This window comes from Xenopus laevis, chromosome 5S (assembly GCF_017654675.1).
Source record: "Xenopus laevis strain J_2021 chromosome 5S, Xenopus_laevis_v10.1, whole genome shotgun sequence".
NCBI lineage: Eukaryota > Metazoa > Chordata > Amphibia > Anura > Pipidae > Xenopus > Xenopus laevis.
In genome coordinates this window covers 68,393,283-68,415,013 of record NC_054380.1, presented here as the reverse complement: position 1 = coordinate 68,415,013, position 21,731 = coordinate 68,393,283, and the positions used below count along the sequence as shown (strand labels likewise).

General features: G+C 37.2%; 1 pseudogene; it reads right to left on the bottom strand.

Moving 5' to 3' along the window:
* The window catches only part of LOC108717427, a 375,896-nt pseudogene that overhangs the window by 238,101 nt on the left and 116,064 nt on the right, over window positions 1-21,731 (bottom strand).

Here is a 21,731-nt window from a genome sequence, read left to right as displayed (position 1 = left end):
AGAAAGGTTAGATTTATATGTTTCCATTGAACAATTTCTTGGTGTACCTTATCAATAATAGCTCGAATATTCAATTGGTAAGTGGCATTATGATGTTTTGGTATTTTAATACCCAAGTATGTAATGTAATGAGCGGCCTTTTTAAAGGGGAAATCTGGGAGCCGATTTTGTTTCGGCGAGTCATGAAGCATTAATGCTTCAGATTTGTCCACATTAATTTGAAAGCCCGCTATTTGACCAAATCTGTGAATTATAGAAAGTAGATGCGGAATCTCCAAGGCCGGAGTCAGTATGAAAAGCATTATATCATCCGCAAAAGCTATGACTTTTAACTGGGTGTGGTTAATCAATATCCCAGGTAATCGCGGATCTTTCAAAAAATGACGTAAGAGAGGGTCCAATGCCAAATTGAAAAGAAGAGGAGAAAGTGGGCATCCCTGTCGTGTCCCCCTACAAATTGTAAATCTGTCGGAATTGGAATTGTTAACCGTAACAAAGGTACGGGGGTCGGAATATAAATTATTGAATAGGTTAAGCATATGTATGCCGAAGTGTTGGAATTTTAACAACCGTTTAATATGGGCATGTGAGATCCTATCGAAAGCTTTGTCTGCATCTAAATTTAATAGCATACCTTGTCTCCTTTTATCTAGGTTACAATGATACACAACCGACAGAATTTGTCGAATGGACTTTACTGGTTGTCTATGTTTAAGGAAGCCTACTTGGTTTTTGGTAAGTATGGTGGGTAGGATCAGTTGCAACCTGTCAGCCATGATTTTAGTTAGTATTTTCAGATCTTGGTTAAGCAGGGAGATCGGCCTATAGGAAGTATGGTTGGTGGGGTCCTTCCCTTCTTTTGGGATTAGAATGATTCGAGCAATATTAGCTTCACTCCACAACGGCGAGCCTCGCAGAGTAGCATTATATAGTTTTGTCAGGATAGGGGAAACTTCATGCACTAATAATTTGTAATATTCCGCTGAGAGACCATCTGGGCCCGGTGTTTTATTAGTGTTTAGGTGTTTAATTGTTTCCATAATTTCCTCCTGTGTGATAGGGGCATCAAGGATTTCCCTGTGATGGACCGACAATTTCTGGAGGTCAGCTTCCTGCAGAAACCTGAGACCATCAGCGGGGTCATCGGAAGGGGCCTTATAAAAGTCTTTAAAGTAAGACGTCATAATGTCTTTAATTTTGGCGGGGTCTTTGGTCCAGCCTTGTGGGGATTTCAGTTTTGGGATAAAGTAGTTTGCCTTCGGCTTTCTTGCTATTTTCGCCAAGAGACTCCCAGATTTGTTACCCCATCTATAAAAGAGATTGGCAGTGTGGGACATTGAATTATGTGCGTTTTCTGTCAATAAAGTATCAAACAATTGCCTGGTTTCTTTGTAGTTGTTTTTGTCCTCGGGGAGATTAGACAATTTAAAGGCGCTATAATGTAGGGTTAATTGTCTCTGTAAAAGGGCATATTTATCAGAATAAAGTTTTCTTTTCCTAATCAAGTAAGATATAATATGTCCCCTCAAGACAGGTTTCGATGCAGCCCAAAGCAGAGAGGAATCATCCCAATGTTCAATATTATCATCAATATAGTTAGCCCAACAGGATTTTAAAAAGAGGGCAAAGTCATCATTAGATTTTAAATATGCCGGAAATCTCCAATTAGAGGAGCGCAGCAGTGGTTGTGACAATTTAAGGTGTATCGAAATCAGAGCATGATCGGAGATATCTATGGGGGATATTGCAGCTGAAGTTAGGAGAGGCAGCAGCGTCTGTGAGACAAAGATATAATCTATCCTAGAATGAGTTCCATGAACTCCTGAGTAAAAGGTGTAGTCTTTGGTGGTGGGGTGTAGATGGCGATAGGAGTCATAGAGGTGTAAGAGTTCACATAGAGTATGTAAAGGTTTGGCCTTCGTGTCGTTGTGTGAGGTAGGTTTACCGGATTTATCCATGTAGGAGTCCCAAAGTACATTGGCATCACCGCCCAGGATAAGGTTAGTCGCCCCCCAGGAGTCAAGCTTCTGCAAAATATCTGTAAAAAAAAAATTATTATCGATGTTAGGAGCGTAAATGTTAACAATAGTATACTGTACATTTTGAATCTCTATATCGGCTATCAAGTATCGACCCCTCTTGTCACTATAGGTTCTCAGAACTGAACAGTGTATAGATTTGTTAAGTAAAATCGCAACCCCCCGAGATTTAGTTCTATAGGATGCCGCCAAAACTGTTTGGAGCCAGTGTGCCTTAAGAGGTATTTTATCTTGAGACTTCCAATGAGTCTCCTGTAGTAACATAATATCTGCTTTTTCTCTGCGTAGTCGGTCTAGTACCTTACGTCTTTTCATTGGAGTATTAAGCCCATCTACATTCCACGAAATCACTTTTAAGTGTGAAATCGCTTTCAAAGGGTCTGGTGAGGGCATAGGTGTGTCAGCCATAATAATTTATCCTATACCAGCCTTATGGTGAAGTATGAAAGAGCGGCAATTGTGGGCGAGGAAGAGTCTGTCCCAGCGAGCAGACCACATCCCAAAAATATGGGGCCTAAGGAAAAAAGGATCCCAAAAATAACAAGATCTGCTATCAGAAGTCAGAGCATAATGTAAAGGAAGGCAGAACCAAAATAACAATACACAAATAAAAAATAAAGTACGTGATAATCGTAACATACAGTCAACATATCAAAAACCCATTGAAAAGACTGAAAAAAGCTACGTAATAATGTCTTTCACAATGCAAAAATTGAAGAAACAAGATATATCTTATCAGAAAAACTGCTAGAAGCTGTGATACCACAAATTCCAGAAAGGATCCAAACCCGACAGCTTCAGTAGGACCAAAGCGTCGTCGAAAAAGCGGTCAGGTGTCTTGAGCTTGCGGTCCAGCTGCTGGGGAAAGCTTCTTGTAGTAGGACATGGCTTGGACAGGGTCCTCAAAAAATGTTGGCCGACCATCATCCTTGTTAATTATTTTGAGCTTGGCCGGGAACAACAAGGCAAATTTGTGTCCTGACGAGAAAAGCATTCTGCAGAGAGGGCTAAATTCTTTACGTTTTGCTGCCACTGAGGCGGAAAAATCTTGAAATAAGAGCAATTTGTGGCTATCATAAGAAAGGGTCTTGATCTTTCTATAGGCAGCAAGGATGTTCATTTTGTCTGCGTAGTTTAGAAGCTTAAATATGACCTGTCTAGGTCTAGTAACATCTTTCGTAGGGGGAGGCCCGATTCGATGAAAACGTTCAATCTGGTAGGGAAGAAGTGACTGTTCCATATGTAGCAATTCTGGCAACATGACAGTCAGTAAAAGTTCCAGGTCGGATCCCTTTACAGTTTCCGGGACCCCCACCAGCCGCAAGTTGTTCCTCGGACTCCTGTTCTCCAAGTCGTCAACTTTCTCCGCCAGTATCACAATTTCACGTTGTTGGGTGTCCAGGGTTGTCTGGGCCTTTTCTAGGCTATCCTCCAGGTCAGAGATCCGTTGTTCAGCTTCTGTCATCCGTTGAGAATGGGTCGTAAGCTGGTGTAGGACCTCTGACACCGACTCTTTAAGACCCTCAAGTTTTTGGTCTAGTAAAGGTCCCAAAGCGGAGAGAAGTTCTTGAGTTTGGATCTGTAGAGTGGAGGGGGGAGTGGAGGGGTCCACATCAGTAGAGATGGAAGGAGCATCTTTTTTGTTCTCTTTTGGTTTGGCTTTAGCTGTTTTTGGCGGCATGGTGGGAGTTGTACCCAAGAATTTTTCCATAGTATGGTCAACAGGGATTGAAAGCCTTGACGTGGCACAGGAAAAGCCAGCAATAGCAGAGAGATCGGCAACCCCCACTGAAGAGATGTACAAAAATATCACATCATGTAGACATAGCTGTTAGGCGGTGGGTAAAACAGATTCCATCTGGTTCGTCACATATTGTAGAAGGAGAGGGAGGGTAAAGCGAGAAGGTCGTTCACCTTTTAAATATTTTCAGAACAGATGGCAAGCGTGGGGGCACAGAGCACAAGTACTCAGAGTGTGGAGTAAAGGCCAAAACTCGTACAGCAGTGCCAAAATGTGCTTAATAAAGTCAGGAGACGTAGGCAGTAACAAACAGGGTAGGTCGGTGTAACCCCCACAGTGTTCCTTCAGCAGTAATATCAGATAAGAGTGGCCTAATACAGTTCCCAGTAGTGGAAGGAAACGTTAACGCCAAATGAGAGGCCAGGCTTGGAAAAAGGATAGCCGTAGGGGAGTGTTGGGCCCCACTAGTAGGGGAAAAGTATCACTTAGCCAGTAAATGGTATAGTTCTGTGGCTACCCCTGTATGTCGCTGTACTCACTGTGCCTGTGTACAAAATGGCGGCGCGTGGCAGTAGATACAGGCGGCCACGTGGCTGAGGCCCACTTCGGGCTGCCGCGTTACTTGTGCCGGCTGAGCAGTTGCCGAAGGTAATCCGTCCTCCCGTGGCTAGCACTGCCCTCCCAAAGAGGCGATCGTCACGCCTGAATATCTGCCTGAGAGGCGCAAGGGAGATGGGGGCAGCGCGTCCGCCCGGGTCCACGGGGGGAATGCGCCGTCTTCCGGGGCTGCAGGTGAGGAGAAGCCGGCCGATGGAGAGCTGCTCTTTACCCCTCTGTTATCCTGTCACCAGTCGCTATGAGAAAATCTCGATGGTGAGGAGAAGCGGCGGGGATTTCGCCAGAATGAGAGCGCTGGCGCAGGAGCTCAGTAAAATGCGGCCATCTTGTGGGTCCGCCCCCCGGAAGTCCTCCAGGGCATCTGTTTTGTCATCTTCTTAATCTATAAAATGTTTGAGGGCTTATTTACTAAGTGGGGGAGATTGTGGATGCACACCTAAGGCCAATTTCAAAAAGTTTAAAGCCCTGTCTAAATGATTCAAGTAAATATGCAAGTGCATGTAATTTTGAAACAGGGTTTTTTTGTTACAAAGTTATGATCATAATATTGATAAGCCACCATACCACGTCAAGGTAAAACCCCACATGGTGCAATATAAACAACACAGTTTGTTACTGCATGTGGCTCAAGCAGGAACAACATTTTGCAGCAGATAAAGGAAACAATTGCTGGTTAGTGGACTGCCACAATTGGAAGCAACTTGATCATATGACTTCAGAAAAGACCTTTATAGTTTATATAAACAAGTTCCTGTGTAGCCATAGTGGTGGGCATTGACAGTACGGTTTCTTTTTTTGCTAATGATGCTAAAATGTGCAAAACTATAGGTTCCATGCATGGTGCTGCCACTTGCAGAGTGATTTGACTAAATTTAAAAACCTTAAAAACCTAAGCAGCAAAATCTTTAAACATTTTTTCCATTTATACAGTGAATGTTTAAGTTTCTGAAGATGAATGCAGACCTAATATTTCCTTTTTTTCACTTTCTGTAAAGGAATAACACAAATTTATTACATTTTCTTCGTGTTTTAATTTGGAATAGAATGTTTTTTTATATGAATGTGAACTAAAACATCATCTGATTTTCAAAGAAGCCCTAAAAGTAGATAAATAAATCCTTGTTAAACAAATGAAACAAAAATTTTATTTGGTCATGTAGTTGAGAAAAAAAAGATCCAATAACAGATCTGAGTGTGGCAAAAAGAAGTGCGCTAGGTTTCATGCAATACCCCCGTTTTCAGGCAAAAATCAAGGTTTGATAGCATCTTCTGTGATATATGGAACTACAGCAAGAGAATACATAAACAATCTTTTGAGTCCTAAAAAAATTAAACTTTGAGATACATTTCCAACATAAGCACTTCCCCAAAGTTACATACACAGTTATAAACTAATTAAATCATCAAATCATAATTGTCTTGCAGATTTAAAAGGCACACTGCTGGCACTGTGAAATTGCTTTCACATTTTGGCTGAGCAGCATTCTAAATTAAGATTTTCCTCTCCATAAAAAAGCTTTGAGGCACCTGTACTGAACTGTATTCTTTATTACTGATAGCTTTAATGAAAAATTCATGTACACAATTAGAATTAAAACACTTACCATAGAATTTTTACTGAATTGAAATGTTTGTAGTTTTGGGACAGGTATAAATGTTAGAGAATTTTAAAAAAATATTGTGCATTGGTGTCATTATAATAATGTCTACCAACATAATTCCTTTGCATAGTAACAAAACTAACTAAAAATCAAACAAGCTAGTTTGTCTGCCACTATAGTGTTGTTTTAGAATGGCTGAAAAACAATGTGTCACATTTACTTAATGAATTGCAAATCATGCCAAGCATTTCAATCCAGCAGACGTCTGAGGGCATGGCTGAATAAAAATGGGTTAACTATAAATATTTTTTCTGTCAACCTAAATTTCTCTCAGCTCATGTAACTTCCCCCATTCTAGATTCACTTAGAATTATTATTAAGATTTGCTACAGGTTTATCCTTCCCATAGGGAATAGTGCAGAAGAGAAACATTTACATTTTAAATGTTGCTGAAGGTTACATTTGTAAGTATTAATCGTTTAGAAGAAACAAATAAATATGTATTTTACTTGCTGTAATTAGAAACATTACCATCTAAAATGTACATATTTAAATGAAAATATATTCTCTTTTAGTTCTGACATATTTAAATAAATGCATATTTAGCAACTAAATCAGTGCTAGCAGTTCTTTTGAAAATGTTTAATGCATGTATTATTTAAGTTAATAATTATATGCATATCTCCTAATTACTTGTGCATATTCCCTAATGATTCAGTAATATTGGTACTCCAGAGGCGGAAAAAAAAGATGGCAAACTCTTGCATGGACAGTCCAGACAATGCTAGCATAAATTTACATTTCTGTGCCAGTATCTCCTTTTCCAGGAGCTTGAATAAGCTAGGTTGTTAGACTTCCAGTGCATGCCTAGCTTATATATTATATAAATAATTGTAGCACCTATTTGGCTGATTTAGACAATTTCCAACTAGTGTGATAGAGCATGGGCTACACACGACCCTCTTTCACCAGGATGGGCTTTCACAAAAATGTGGTCGTTGAACTGCAACTCACTACTGCCAAAAATACACAAAAATAGAGTTGGATGACAGGGTTTTCTTTGCAAAACAGTAGAACAGGTTTTATTTAAAACACAGCGCCACAGGGATTGTGATACTCACACATGATATAGCCACAGTACATCTCCAAGTACATTCACAGGTGAAGCAGAGACAGCATATAGACCACCCACAAGGGCATAGCCCAAAGGAGTTGAGAGATCACCTTCCAGGATTTCATTACCTCATGTGGCTTGGACCCCCACAGCAGACTTGGAACAGGGTTACACCTTAGCCTAATTCCCTCGTCAATACTGCGGTCCCTTCACTACAGGCAAAGCAAAGCCTGGGGGGGAGCTACTCCCTTCTATCCTCCTAGTTGGAGCTTGAGCTGCTCTTTCTCACTAGCCTCACTTTCTCACTCTCTCTATAAAGTGCTATAACAGGAGCTACACTACACACTAGCTCACCTCGTTCACGGGGTCCCTGTACCCTGACACTTCTGGGGCCTTGACTCCAGGCTCAGTGAAACAACTGCCCAGATCAACTGCTGCAGGCCAAAGAGGAAGTGCCCCACCTTGCAAAGCACTTTGGTACAGCACTGCAGAAAGTGGTCACAAGTTAGAACCAATGAAATGGGTATGCAAATAATATACAATATGTTACATGGGGTTTAACCAAGCAACAGTGGAAAGGAGGCACTGGCAAGGGAATGAAGCCATAAGGGTCATTACACTTATGGGTCCCTAAATAATATATATATATATATATATATATATATATATATATATATATATATATATATATACTGTATATATATATATATATATATATATATATATATATATATATATATATATATATATATATATATATATATATATACTGTATATTTAACTTCATCTTGCCAATTCTACCAAAGAAATGGTACTAAAACTATAGTAATCCTAATGGTGTTAAGGTATTCAATTTTTTTTATCCAGCATACTTCTCTCTGGAGTAATACTTTAGATCTATCCCCACCTCTCCTCAATGGGGGAACATGGTCAATAGCTATATACCTAAATGTGGGTAACCTATGTCCCTCCTCTCGGAAATGATTAGCTATTGGTTTGTTGGTGCAAAAGGCAGTACTGATAGCAGAGTGGTGTGCATCCATGCGCAGACGTAATGTTAAATCAGTTTTGCCAACATAAGACAATCCGCAGGGACAAGTTATAAGATAAATGACGTGTGTGGTTGTACATAGTCACAAATATGGAGCGCTCACCTCCCAAAGTAGTCCACAATTGTTGTGTCAGGTGCTGAACCGGAAGATCCTATCCTGTCCTAGGGTCACATCCATACATCGAAAAAATCACCAGCAGCACACTGTTAGATTTGCAAGAAAGTGCTCAAGTGCAAAATTTATTTAGCCCATAGCATGCAAAAAAGCCTTTTTTGTATGCTATTGGCTAAATAAATTTTGCATTTGAGCACTTTCTTGCAAATCTAACAGTGTGCTGCTGGTGATTTTTTCGGTGTGTGGTTGTACATGTGATATGTTATCTAATAAGCAACCACTTGCCAGTCTGCGTATGTAAAAAACTATTACTAATTGCATGAACTATTACTAATTGCAATTTGGACATTTAAAACATCCTGGTTTGTCATTACACAGCCAGGTGTCCTGTTTTTTTGATAACATCCTACCGGATCACTTTTGACAAGAAGGTAAATATATATATACAGTATATATATATATATATATTATATAGGTTGGCACTCCTGGCACTCCTGTAAAAGTATAAATAAAAAGTGCCTAGGTGCAGTGCTGCAGAATAAAAGCATTTATGAACGATGACCACTACGAGATCCAGTAATTGGCTGTGTCCTATTATAGGAGAAGTAAAGCCTAACTAAAGAAGTAGGCTAGAAATGTTGTACATAATCTTTTGGGCTTCTGTACCAGCCCAAGGCAACCACAGCCCTTTAGCAGGGAGGATTTGTGTCTCCAAAGATGCCCCAGTAGCTTCCCATCTTCTTTTCTGCTGATTCACTGCACATGCTCTGTGCTGCTGTCACTTACTGAGCTTAGGGACCAACCCACAATATACAGTACACATAGAATAGAAATGTCACAATATAAGGCTGATTAGTAATTAATATAGATACTTACTACAGGGCAGCACATAAACCAGTGCAATTAGCATCAGAATTTAATAATCAGCCCTGTAGCATCAGTTTATATTATAGACCAACCTTATGTTCTGCTTGATAATTTGCAACAACCCCTAAACTTAGCTTTTCAACTGAGCATGTGAGTGTTTCAGACACCTTCCAAGATGGTGACCCCTTGTGACAAGTTTGAAGTCCTGGATCATTGCTGCTATTGAGATGCTGAAACTTTAGACTGTTGCAATAAGTTCAGTATATAAAATATGGCATTTTTAACCATATTAATTTTTATGGTTTAGTTCTCCTTTAAGCTTTCATGTATGAAATCAGTATGTTGTTACTACATTAGATCTGGCTTAAAAACCACATAAAGTAATTTCTAGTAAGTATAGCTATGTACTTTCCACCCATTGGTTGGTGACTTTATATCTATTATCTGTATTAAAGTCTCTTTATGATTATATTAATTCTTCTGCTCCACCATGGGACTTGAAGCACTTTAAAAGATATATGGTATTCAATCGTTAATTTTGAGGTTACACATGAACAACTCTAATGATACTTTAGTCTGATACTAAAGTATACTAGTGCTAGTTGTACCACATATTTGTTGTGCTCACATTTTTGTATACTGTCCCTGCACAATTACGTGGTTCTTCGTCATGTGGATCTTATATAATGACGAAGAACCACATAATTGTGTAGGGACAGTATACAAAAGAAGTCTGCACTTCTTGTAGTAAAAAAACATTTTTTGGTTTATTCAACGTTTTGGCTCTTAGACTCGAGTCTAAGAGCCAAAATGTTGAATAAACCAAAAATATTGTTTTTTTGTCCCTGCACCTAGGCATTCATTTGTTTTCTGAGTGCACCTATTCAGTTGTTTCTGTATATATATATATATATATATATATATATATATATATATATATATATATATATATATATACTGTATATATCACTTCATAGTGTATAGTTATGTACATAATTTATGCCAATTGGGTAGATCTGTTTCACATGCCAGCTAAACAAATACATATTTTGGGGTTCTTTCCAGACAACACAATATATATCCTAACATTAACATTCTTAACTATGCTGTTTTCGACATAAAAGTAAAAAACAAAAAACATGGGAAAGACCCTGCATGGTTATATGTTGCCAAGGGTGTTCCTCCATCTGCACCCTACCACTGTTTCCAGAACAGAAATGGAAAGCAGTGGTAAGTGTGCCTCTGATTGCCTGCAGCTTACAAAACTAGGAAAATTCTGGGTGGGGCATGACCCTCAAGTTCTGATGTCTATGGGGTTTACATAGTCAAACAAATGTACCACAGGATGAAACAGTTGGGCATGGTCTCTAGGAGTTAATTATTTTGTTCCCTTATTTTTTTTCCCACTGGCAGAAGATACAGTAATCCCCCAAAAGATACCAACTTCCACAAATCAGTGTATAAAGAATATCATTCTCGATGAAAGCCACTGATAAAAGGTCAACACAAAGAAAAATGAGCCACTGCAAGTGTAAAGAGAAAATACATTTTTTTATTCTTTTAAGCTACCCAGACATTTTGTATTTTCTCATGTTTTAGCCACCTAAAACCGACCAAGCATCAATGTTAGCCTATGGGGAAGGTCCCCATAGGCTTTTCTAGCTTTTATTGATCGTAGGAAAATCGTTCGATCGATGGATTAAAATCCTTCGAATCATTCGATTCGAAGGATTTAATCGTTCGAACGAATATCTGTAAATCCTTCGACTTCGATATTGAAGTCGAAGGATTTTAATACCCTCGATATTCGACCCTAAGTAAATGTGCCCCTTAGTATTTCACGCCGGGTCACGTAATTGGAAGCAAGCAGGGCTGATGATTTTTGTAATGTATTATGAGTGTATTTGAATCCTTTCAGTTCAATAGCCAGACAGGCTATACGAGTCACCCCAGACTCACTGAACCTTGCCTTCTACAGAATGACTTAACCCTGTATGTGCAAAATACAATATGCAGAATAGGGTTTCCCATGTGTCTATTATTTTCTACAGGAGAAACTTGCATAGTCCCATGTATACTGTATATTGTGTTGTTTTAGTACTGGGTAAGAACAAAAATGTTACCATCCGTTTTGGTTTGCCATCAGACTTCATTTTTGTTAAAAGGGATTTAAGACAACTGCAGCATGACCGTAGGAGGTAATAAGGAAATTTTTTAGTATTGAATTCACAGTGCTGAATTCATTACTAAAACTGCAAAATCAGTAATGCCTTTTCAGAAACTGGGGGAGATCACAGCAATAATTACTATAGCCCTCTTAATATATCCATTAGACAAATAAAAAGGATAAGAGGAAATAAAAATAAACCCTAGCATTTTAATGTTGTGCTCTGTAATATCTGATCTAAGGGTCGAAGATTATTAAGGGTCGAAGTGAAAATTCGAATTCAATTTTTTCTTTAATTCAAATTTGAATTTTGAGATTATCATACTCTGGCCCTTTAAGAACTCGAGCCACCTAAAACGTGCTGAATTACTGTATAAGTCAATGGGAGAGGTCCAGAGATCAATTTGGTGATGTTTGCAGCCTTCCTGACATTTGAGTTTTTATGGAGAAAAAAACTCCAGTTGAGTTTTTTAAATTCTAATTGAGTTTTTATAAGTATAATCTAATTTAATTCAAGTTTTTGGTAATTTAAATCCCGTTTGCAAAATTTGATTTTACTAATAAATTTCATCTAGTTGAATTTCAAATTTATGGGAGTTTAGGGGAGTTTAAAAAAACATGAATTCGAAATTTGACCCTAGATAAATGTGCCTCCCCGTGCATCCCAGATGTATTACATTCTATTCTAAAGTCACTGTAAAAGACTCAGAAGTGTATGCATTTGTCTGACTAATAACAGATCCACTGGGCTGCAAAAATAGTTTACTCAACAGAGGTTAACCATGCTGCAGTTCAGGATCAAATGTAAATGTTCAACTTTGATCTCTTAAATCTTTATAAAGTACATTGACTGTATATGCTTAGAAATTATCATTGCCGTCTTAAAGCAGGTGGCTTATTGCCTGTTATTCCCTGCTGTTAGTTGCCGATTGAGACAGAAATGTCTCTCTCACTTTGCCTGTGCATGCAAAATTATTAGTTGTTTATAGTATAAAAATGTAATTTAAGAATACACGAAGAAAAGAGAGATCCCTAGTGGAAATACAACATTTGTTACTCTACTAAAAATTATTTTTTTTTATGATGGACCTCTCCTTAGGGGCAGTCAGAGGTGCTGCTCCCATGGTGGCAGTGCCCCACAATTAACCAAGGGCAACAAGCTACTCCTGGTAACTTTAAGGGCTGAAAATTTTATTTTTAAACTGAAAAATTGTCTCTTCTAGACCAGAGAACCACAATTATAATAAATTGGGCTTGTGCTGAACTTAGCTTTTGCCCATTGTTATAAGCAAATTCCTTTCCCTTTCTAACACAGATGTAACAATTGAGTCAGACTAGAAGTGTCAATCAGTGTTCTGTCAAAGTCATATATCAAGGCTGGATGGTGCTTTTTATGGTGGCACTGATAGGGGTCAAGCCCAGCCTATGATAAAAGATTCAGACAGCAGATGCTGCAGGCAATAGAGTAGTTGAGGTCACAGGCATAGGACAGGCAGCAACTATAGTCTCTGAAGAGATAGTGAAAAATCCTGGGCAGGAAGTGATAAACAAACATGGTGCTGCAAAAGTCTACAATACAAAAGCATTTGCTCATCCCTAGCAGCAAGGGCTCAAGTCTGAGTTCCAGGCAAAAAGCAGAGCAAGCAGCAAAAAGTAAAAAATTTAAGGATCAGGATCAAGAGATCAATCCAAAAGGCTACGTTGTAGGTGCTGCAACAAAACAGGTGCCAGGGTAAAGACAAAAAATGAGGCTGTCACATTAGAGATACTTTTGCTAATGACTGAGCTTTGAGAAGCCATGACACATGACTGCTTTGATGGGCAGGGCAAAAAAAAAAATAAGGCACATAACAACAGAAGTGCACGTGCCTTACACAAGAGTCTTAATATGAATCTGGTGTTTTCTAAACTTCTATAAAAGGCTTTAATCTTTTGGAAAGCTTTTCACTAGATAACAGATTATTAGAAATATCCATAATTAGTGAGCCTGTGTGCTGATGTTCAGTGATAAGGTCTTGCTTGCATACGGCATTCAGTTTATTCCACATGTGTTCACTTGGACTGAAGCCAGGGCTCACTTATTCCACGCACTTCCCAATTCTGTACAGACCTAATTTGTGTGTGGAGATTCATCATACTGAAAAAGTCAAGAGCCTTCTCCAAACAGCTGCCACAAAGCAATACATTGCCAAAAATGTCACTGTATACTGTATCAGTCTTTACTAGAACCACAAGCCCTAGCCTTAACCAGAAAAACACAAACATTGAGGATACATTTAAACACACTTTGAAATTTAAATAGCCATTACATTCTGATTTCTAATGTTTTTATTTAGGCTTAATGAATGAAACTTGTAAAGGCTAAGCAACTGGAGGACTAGGGGCTGTACGATTCCCACTAAAGTTTTTTATATCCTGCCTATGAGCAACAACTAATTTCTTTGTGTGCTATAACCTCCCCAGCTAAATATTATTTATCCTATATCTAAGATCAGATAATTGATCTTCAATAGTGATGGATGAAAGTTTTTTTGACGCCGGTGACAATTCCAATACTGGCGACAATTAAATGCATTGACTTTAATGTGCGTCAAATTGACGCCGGCGTCAATTTTTATGCCTGCAAATTGACACCAGTATCAAAATTTCAGTTTCACGCACATTGTGGAAAATTCGCAAATTTTCGGTGAAGCGGGACAAATTCGTCCATCAATAGTCTTCAACAGTAAAAGGGCTACATAGGACTGTTTGTCAACGGTCTAAAGAGAAAATGTATAAAAAGGGAGTGTTTAAAGATTCATCACTAAGTTATTTTCATATACCTGACCATCAAATAGCTACATTCATATATCATAGAAAGTACCAAATCAAACTACCAGTTTATTGTAATAAATACCTAAAAGTCACAGTATACATGTCTTTTCCTGTATGTCATGTAATCCAGTTGTCTGTTACATACTGCATATGTTTAGTTGTTTCTTTTACAGTATTTCTATGGACAAATCTGGCAATAAATATTTCATGTTACATGTTAAAGAATCTAAAAGTGAAGACATATTTAGGTATATCTGTCCATTCACTCGTTAATCACATGTTAATTACAAGAAAGTGCTTTGAAGCTTGAACCGAATCCTGGATTCGGTGTATCCCTAGTTTCCATGGTCTTTTGTCAAACAATATTAAATCACATTGGATTCAATTTCGTTTTATACACTACTGATCAACAAAAAATAGACATTTTAATGTGAACAATCTCTGTAAAGTGGTTTAAATTAAAAAAGAAAAAGAAAAAACAAAAAGAAAGCAACTGTTACTACTTTGCCATGTACCGCATAAGCCAAAAACTAGACATCACTGTAGCCAGTGCCACACCTGCTTATTATTATATATAATATTTCTCTTCTGCAAGACAATTACCCCAAGCAATTAACCAATAGCTTAAAAACAACACTGCTAACGTCCAGGTGTGTGACAAGAGGCCTATTTACATAGACTTAAGGCTGTATCCACTAAATACTTGATGGCGTATGTATAATTATGCAATTATTTATCTTGTGTATTTTTTATTGTAATTAAATCACCTTGAAGAAATGTATTTTTACGGAGTCTTCTTCTATTAATCAGGATTAAAAAAACATTAAGTCCGCTGTAATTTAGTGTTCTAATACAATAAAACATTAAACTTCCAGGTGGCTGCATACTTCTGTACAGACAGAACAGGTTAAAATGGTGTTCAATGGAGTGCAACCTCAATGTAGTACAGTATATGCCTTTCCTCGCCAGCATGCTGCACCACATTGAGATATAATGCACCATTAAAGCCTGCTTAATAATCAACTCAAAAAAAAGTCCCCATGGTGTATAGCAAATTTTTATAGCTGGCATATATCTTCCTTTTCAGAGGCACTTAAAACTTAATATGAAAGCTTAAACAACATAATAATGTTTACAGTATGTGCAAGGCTCTTCCTAAGAGCATACTGTTTTATGCACACAACAGTTGCATACACTCCAAGGAGAAACCAATTGAGAGAAGCAATTTCAGCAATGGGGTCACATTAACTGTTCTGCAAAGTAATATCATAAGAACACCTGCTCTGTAGATTTTTCTAAGGTAAAAACAGTCTGTTTGGAGTCAGTGCAGATCACATTTTATTAGCTGGACTGCAGATGGGACAGAACAGCTTGCGTGCCTTGAGAAATGCAGGTTTTCAATATTGTAAAATAGATAATTAACTAAACCACATGTACGTTTAAATAATGGTGCAAGTGTTTTAAATGGAAAATTGATCCCTCAGCATTATGCAGCATTTCTTTTGTCGTTAATCACTTCACTAATTATGCTTATACTAACCTCTGATACAACAACGCCAACTCTGATTGTTGGCAACAAATTCTTTAATCAAATGTGACAACTTTGCACAAGTTTAAGTCTCTGGAGATGTTGAGATCAACTTGTTGGTTTCACCTGCAAGAATATAACCTTATGATATGATTCTTGATCTTTGTCCCCATTGCAATTTATATTTCGCTTTTAAACAGAAAAAATATGATTGGCATAACACAAAGCATATTTACAGTATTTGCTATTGTAAAGCACTGAACATTTAGACTCAAACCTGTTAATTAGATTCAGGTCAAGGATGACAGGTTTCAATTACACATCCAGAATGTAAAAACTAATTGGAAAGACTTCCCATATAAAGATAATTTGACACCGTGCAGCTGATTGGAAATACATGGTTGCAAAGCAAGGCCCCAATAGCAAAGTACATTGCAGTTCTATCTTAAATAAAAAATGTCCATTGCAAGTTAAAATAAATCTTATAAAGAAATTATTTAAATAATTTACAAGCAAATATAGGTTCAAAACAGCAGTGCTCTTCATTTTAAATGAAACCCCATATTTATTAATTCATTATTATATTTCCTTTGAACAGATCATTGAAGTTGCAGTATACCCCTTGTATAACATGAGTTTAACTAATAGGGCTTGTGCTGAACATACTTTTTGCCTATCGTTTTAAAAAATTAAAAATCTATTAATTTTGTCCATGTTAGGTATATAATTAGATTACCAGTCTACAACCCCCTCCTATCACCTTTTGCTATGAATATTTATTAGCAGCCCATTATCAAGGAGGGGGGTTATCTGTGCACTTGTGTAAAGTTTTTGTTTCGCTATGCTCAGAGTGAAGAATGGCTTTGTTAAGCTCCAGGACTCAAGGACCTTAGGAGACTAGCATTTAAATATGTACCTGTGTGGCTACATGTGACCGTTAGTAATTCATTTTGACTGCCATTAAACTTAGAGAGGTTATAGACCTAAACAAAAATGTAGATAAATAAAGCAAATACTGTATAATCCTATATATTTTGGTTTATTTATTGACTTCCATTCCCAAAGTCTGACATCTGTGCAACCTTAACGTAAAAGTAGCTAACGATGTTGCAATTTCACAACAAAAACATGTGCAGGTATAGGATCAGTTATCCAGAAACCTGTTATCCAGAAAGTGACAAATTATGGAAAGGCCATCATCCATTGACTCCATTTTAATCCATTTCCTTATCTCTGTAAAACAGTACCTTGTAGTTTAATAAAACTAGGATATAATTAATCCTTACTAGAGGCAACCAAATCTATTGGGTTTATTTATGGTTAACTGATTTTTTAGTAGACAAAGAATGGTGATCAAATCTACAGAAGACCCCTTACCGGGAAAACCCCAGGTCCCAAGTATTCTGGATAACAGGTCCCAAATCTGTACTTAAATTCATACTAGTCGCAATACTTGGTAGGGAAAGGAAACAGGGCAGTTCAAGCCTAGAATACATGTGCTGATATCTGCCTATATAATGTGACTCTCCACAAAAAATATACAAGACAGTAACAGGTCTTGCAGTGAAAAAACAGCAACAATATACAATTTATTATAAATCCTTGCTCTGAAAAAAAAAAATCATTCTACAGACAAATACTCAGCTGGAACAGATGTTAATCAGAATATTTTAAAGCTAAATCAAAAATAATTGGACGTGTGAGTACCTTTAAACTGCAATCTGTGCAAAGTGTCTATCATAATGCTATATCTGCATTAACAATAAAGACTATTTTTTTATGCTTTTGGATTCATAGGCCTTTTGTGAGCAGGTAAATTACAGATCAACAGACAGCTCCTGAAATGGAAATAGTTATGCATAAAAAGGATTGGTTGTCTACCCTATGCTCTATGGTAAATAAAATCAATACATTATATTTAATTAAATAGGAGAAATGCAGCCATATCCGAATTACTTCCCCCATAATACTGTACCATACTGTATCCTTTGCATTAGTAGAGAACTATCACTCACCTAAATATGTGCTTCTTTGCACCCACTGCACAACAAATTGTTTCAGGGCAAAAAGTGTTACATTCCAGAAGGTCCAGAATATTTTATTGAGCAGTTAATTATAATTACCACTCTATAAAACTTGACAGCAAATTGTAAACAAATTGAAAATGTGGCCCTTGTTGTTGCTTCTCTGTTGTAGTTAAAATATGCGAAAGACTTTAAAGATATCAGAATCCATATCTTTAACTTCAGTGCAAGAACAGCTGAAGCAATGTACAATGGCGGTGCAACATGGCCAAAATGTTTGCTTTCATCAATTTTGCTCCACTAGATTGGGGAAATCTAACTGCTGATTGGTCACAAGTGGTTAGCAGACCAAGGCAAATGTTTGCCTAAGTTATTACACAACTCAATAAAACTTAACCTAACATTTTATTTTAAATCTAAAAGTTTTTCATGAGTTTCATTTTAGCAAAAGAAAAAATATTTGTATGTTTGCTTTTTAACATTTTTTTTGTAGAGAACAATTACTTCAATTTAACTAATTAGTTTAACTACTTAAAGAGTAAATGTTATAAAGAAGTAATGTTTAATTATCTTTGCTAATACGTTTTAGGTATCTTAATGCAGAAAGACAGAATTCCTGCTGTTTTCTAATCTAGCCATAAATGGCTGCTTGGATGGGGAAAGTTATTGAACCGAGTAACATCATAACTTCAATTACTTAGACAGCAATTCTGTCTTCCAGAAACATGGATTTGTCTACTGTTAGCTATAAGAACAACCAATTGTATTTTTAGTTGAAAGACAACTGACGTGCACAAAGAAAGTATACAAACATCAAAGGGCAGATTTATCAAGGGTCGAATTTCGAATTTGAAAAACTTTGAAATTCAAATTCAAAAAAACCAACCAAAAATTTTTTACGTTTTTTTTGGCGGAATTAGTCAGGTTCGATCGAATAGGTAGTGCATATGAATCGTATGATTCGAAGTTCCCCAAAATTTTTTTAGATTTTTCAAAGTCCACCAATTGACTCCAAATAGGTCCTAGGAGGTCCACCATAGGCTAAAACAGCAATTCGGCAGGTTTTAGATGGCGAATGGTCGAAGCCAAATAAATGCATGATCAATTTCTAGATTCTAATTTTCTAATTTTTTTTTCAAATTTGAAACTAATTTGGACTATTGCCTAGTCGAAGTACACAAAAATTAGCTCAAAATTCACATTTTTTTAATTCGAATTTTCACTTCCACCTTTGATAAATCTGACCCCAAGAGTTTAAAATATGCCTATAATGCCACTGATTTTAAGAAAAATGCAATGGGGTAAAAATAATTACTAACTGCAATTGAGTTTCAATCTGGGTATCATTGTAGTATGAGAGCGAAATTATGTTGTAGAGTTTGACCACAAAATGTGACATTTGGAAAACATGTGCACCAGCAAGTTGCTGGAAGAGTACTTGCTGCTTTCTAAAGTAGTCTGGTGTTAACTGATATATATATTCACTGATGATTGCTGATACCAACAGTACCTTTCATCAATATTTAATTTATTAAAGAGTGTCATTTGCATCCAAAATGGTGACTGTTATATGAATATAGTCTATTTGAGTGCTGATCCCTTTAGATAGAATATATGCTTAACTCAAGTCATCAGCTTTATTTTTAGGGCTCTTCCTCGCAAGCACTTGTTCCTGCACTCCACTGCATTCAATTTAATTGTGTTTTGCTGCAGGGAAGTGCAGGAAGGAATGCACACAAATCCTTTAAATGTCCCCATACCGACACGAGGAACGCAGCATGTTACATTCCACTTGCATTTGCACCTGCGTCAGTACAGGCCCCTTTTAATTAATAGTATACATTACATCCTGCTCTCCCCTGTGGCTGAATGCATTTAAACTGAGTGTAGGAACAAGAGCTCATGAGGAAGAGCCCTTATAATATGCTGAACACCCCATCTTCTTCAGTTTTTTATGTCACGCACACAACTGAAAATCAATTATACAACATTAGACATTAAGGGATGCTAATCAAAGAAGAATTGAGCAAAAAAATAAAAGTAGTGTTTCCTATTAATTAGTGAAAGGGGCTAATTTATTCGCCAGGCGCAAATTCACAGCGAATTAGCGCGATTTGCCGTCTGCACATAAATTCGCGAAACGGGCATGAAAATTCGCTGGCGAAAATTCACCAGCATAAAAAAAATGGACGCCGGCGCATTTTTGCCAGAGAATGTGCGCCGTCGTCCAAAAAAAACAGACGCCAGCGTCAAAAACGAGACAACGGCGCCGTTTCACAAATTTTTCGCAAATTCTCCCATCACTACTATTAATTTTAAAATAAATAATTGTGCCAATAGTTTTACAGCTCCCAGCTAACATGAAAGTTTGCTGTTCTGAAAAATGCTCAAGGTTTCTTAGTTCTTAAATGAATACATCTAAATGAATTCAAACGGTACTACACAGAAACAAAATGAAAATCAAGAGGTTTACTACACAATAACCTCAGATCCATTGCAGAACATTAGATTTTTGTGTGTGAACTATACATTATACAAAATGGAGGTAATGATTAATAGGCTACTGGCAACCTTGACTTAAAGCACATTTCCATGCAAATGTTCTATCATGTTTTGCCTGCTGAAAAATCTGTAATCCATTTTCTTCCCCTGTAGGTGACACTGTTGGGTTTACATGCAACATTTGTTTATAACACAGTGGATCAATGATCTGTCTCAAGCACAATTATTTTGTTACATATTTGTACATTCATTTAGATGAGTTGGAATGGCAACAACTAACATTTACTACTTTAGTTCCTACATATAAGGTAGAGACGACAAACTGGCACTGGCACATATAAACAATGGATGAGTGGGGAGATTAAAATAAACACAACACATATTCACAAGCGCTACTATGTAACATTTCCAACTACAAGAAAAAATATAAAATAAAATAATATTACATTAATCCTGGAAGTAATGTTGAACATACTGCTGCAAAAAAAAGAAATTACCTATGTTGCAAATGTCTTAGTAATGTATTAGTATTTTTTTCTCTTTCAAAACCATCATGTGCTTTCATTAGCCACAGATCATTAATAAAAAAACAAATTAAGTCAAAGTCAGAAAAAAGTCTTTTTCTTAAGTATTCTATTTGTCCATTAATTATCATTTTAATATGTAATTAAAATTTAGCCTAAGGTGTGCACCCACAACCCCCTTTTTTTGTATTTGTATTTTAGATGGAAGCTGTTGTTGAAGCTTCATGTGTCTTGGTTTGTGCAATCTCTCTCTCTCTCTCTCTCTCTCTCTCTCTCTCTCTCTCTCTCTCATAAAAGACGCAAAAGCTAGTGGATGGGGAGGATCCAGCCCAGTTTGAAACCAACGCTCATGAGACACTAATTTCTTTTTCTGCACCTGCCAGTAGGTAAAACTTTTGCACAAACTTACACAAATTACACCTAACACACTCCTCATATAGCTTTCCTTTTCATTTCTTGCTCACATCTATACACACACCTACACTCCCATCTTAAAATTTAGCCTTAGGTGTGCACCCACAACCCTCCTTTTTTGTATTAAATATGATGCATTAGATCTCACTCAATACACTGATGGTTATTTATAAAGTTCATGCAGTGCAAATGGTTGTATTGCTCATGCTTTTTACTTGACAGGTGGAGCGTCTGCCGACCCCCTACACAAGGAAACACAGACAACCTGTTTGGAAAGAGATGGCTGCAGTTGTTTATTTATCAAACAATAAGACTATGAATATTTACATTCATCCAGGTCATGGTATATCTAGTATAGGTAAATCTACCTATACTAGTTATAGGAGTTGCATGACACATTGGATAATCCTATCACAGTAACTACACAGAATCTACACCTCTGTGAATTTCTTCAGATGTCACCTCTTTAAAGAGTTACAATGGGCCATTGTGATTGGATTAGTGGAAGAGTTTATATGACGAGAACTTCCCACACCAGTCAGTTGAACTGAAGAAGCTGCTCGGATGAGTAGTGAAACGTTTTCATTGATTACTCAGCAAGTCCAGTTGTTT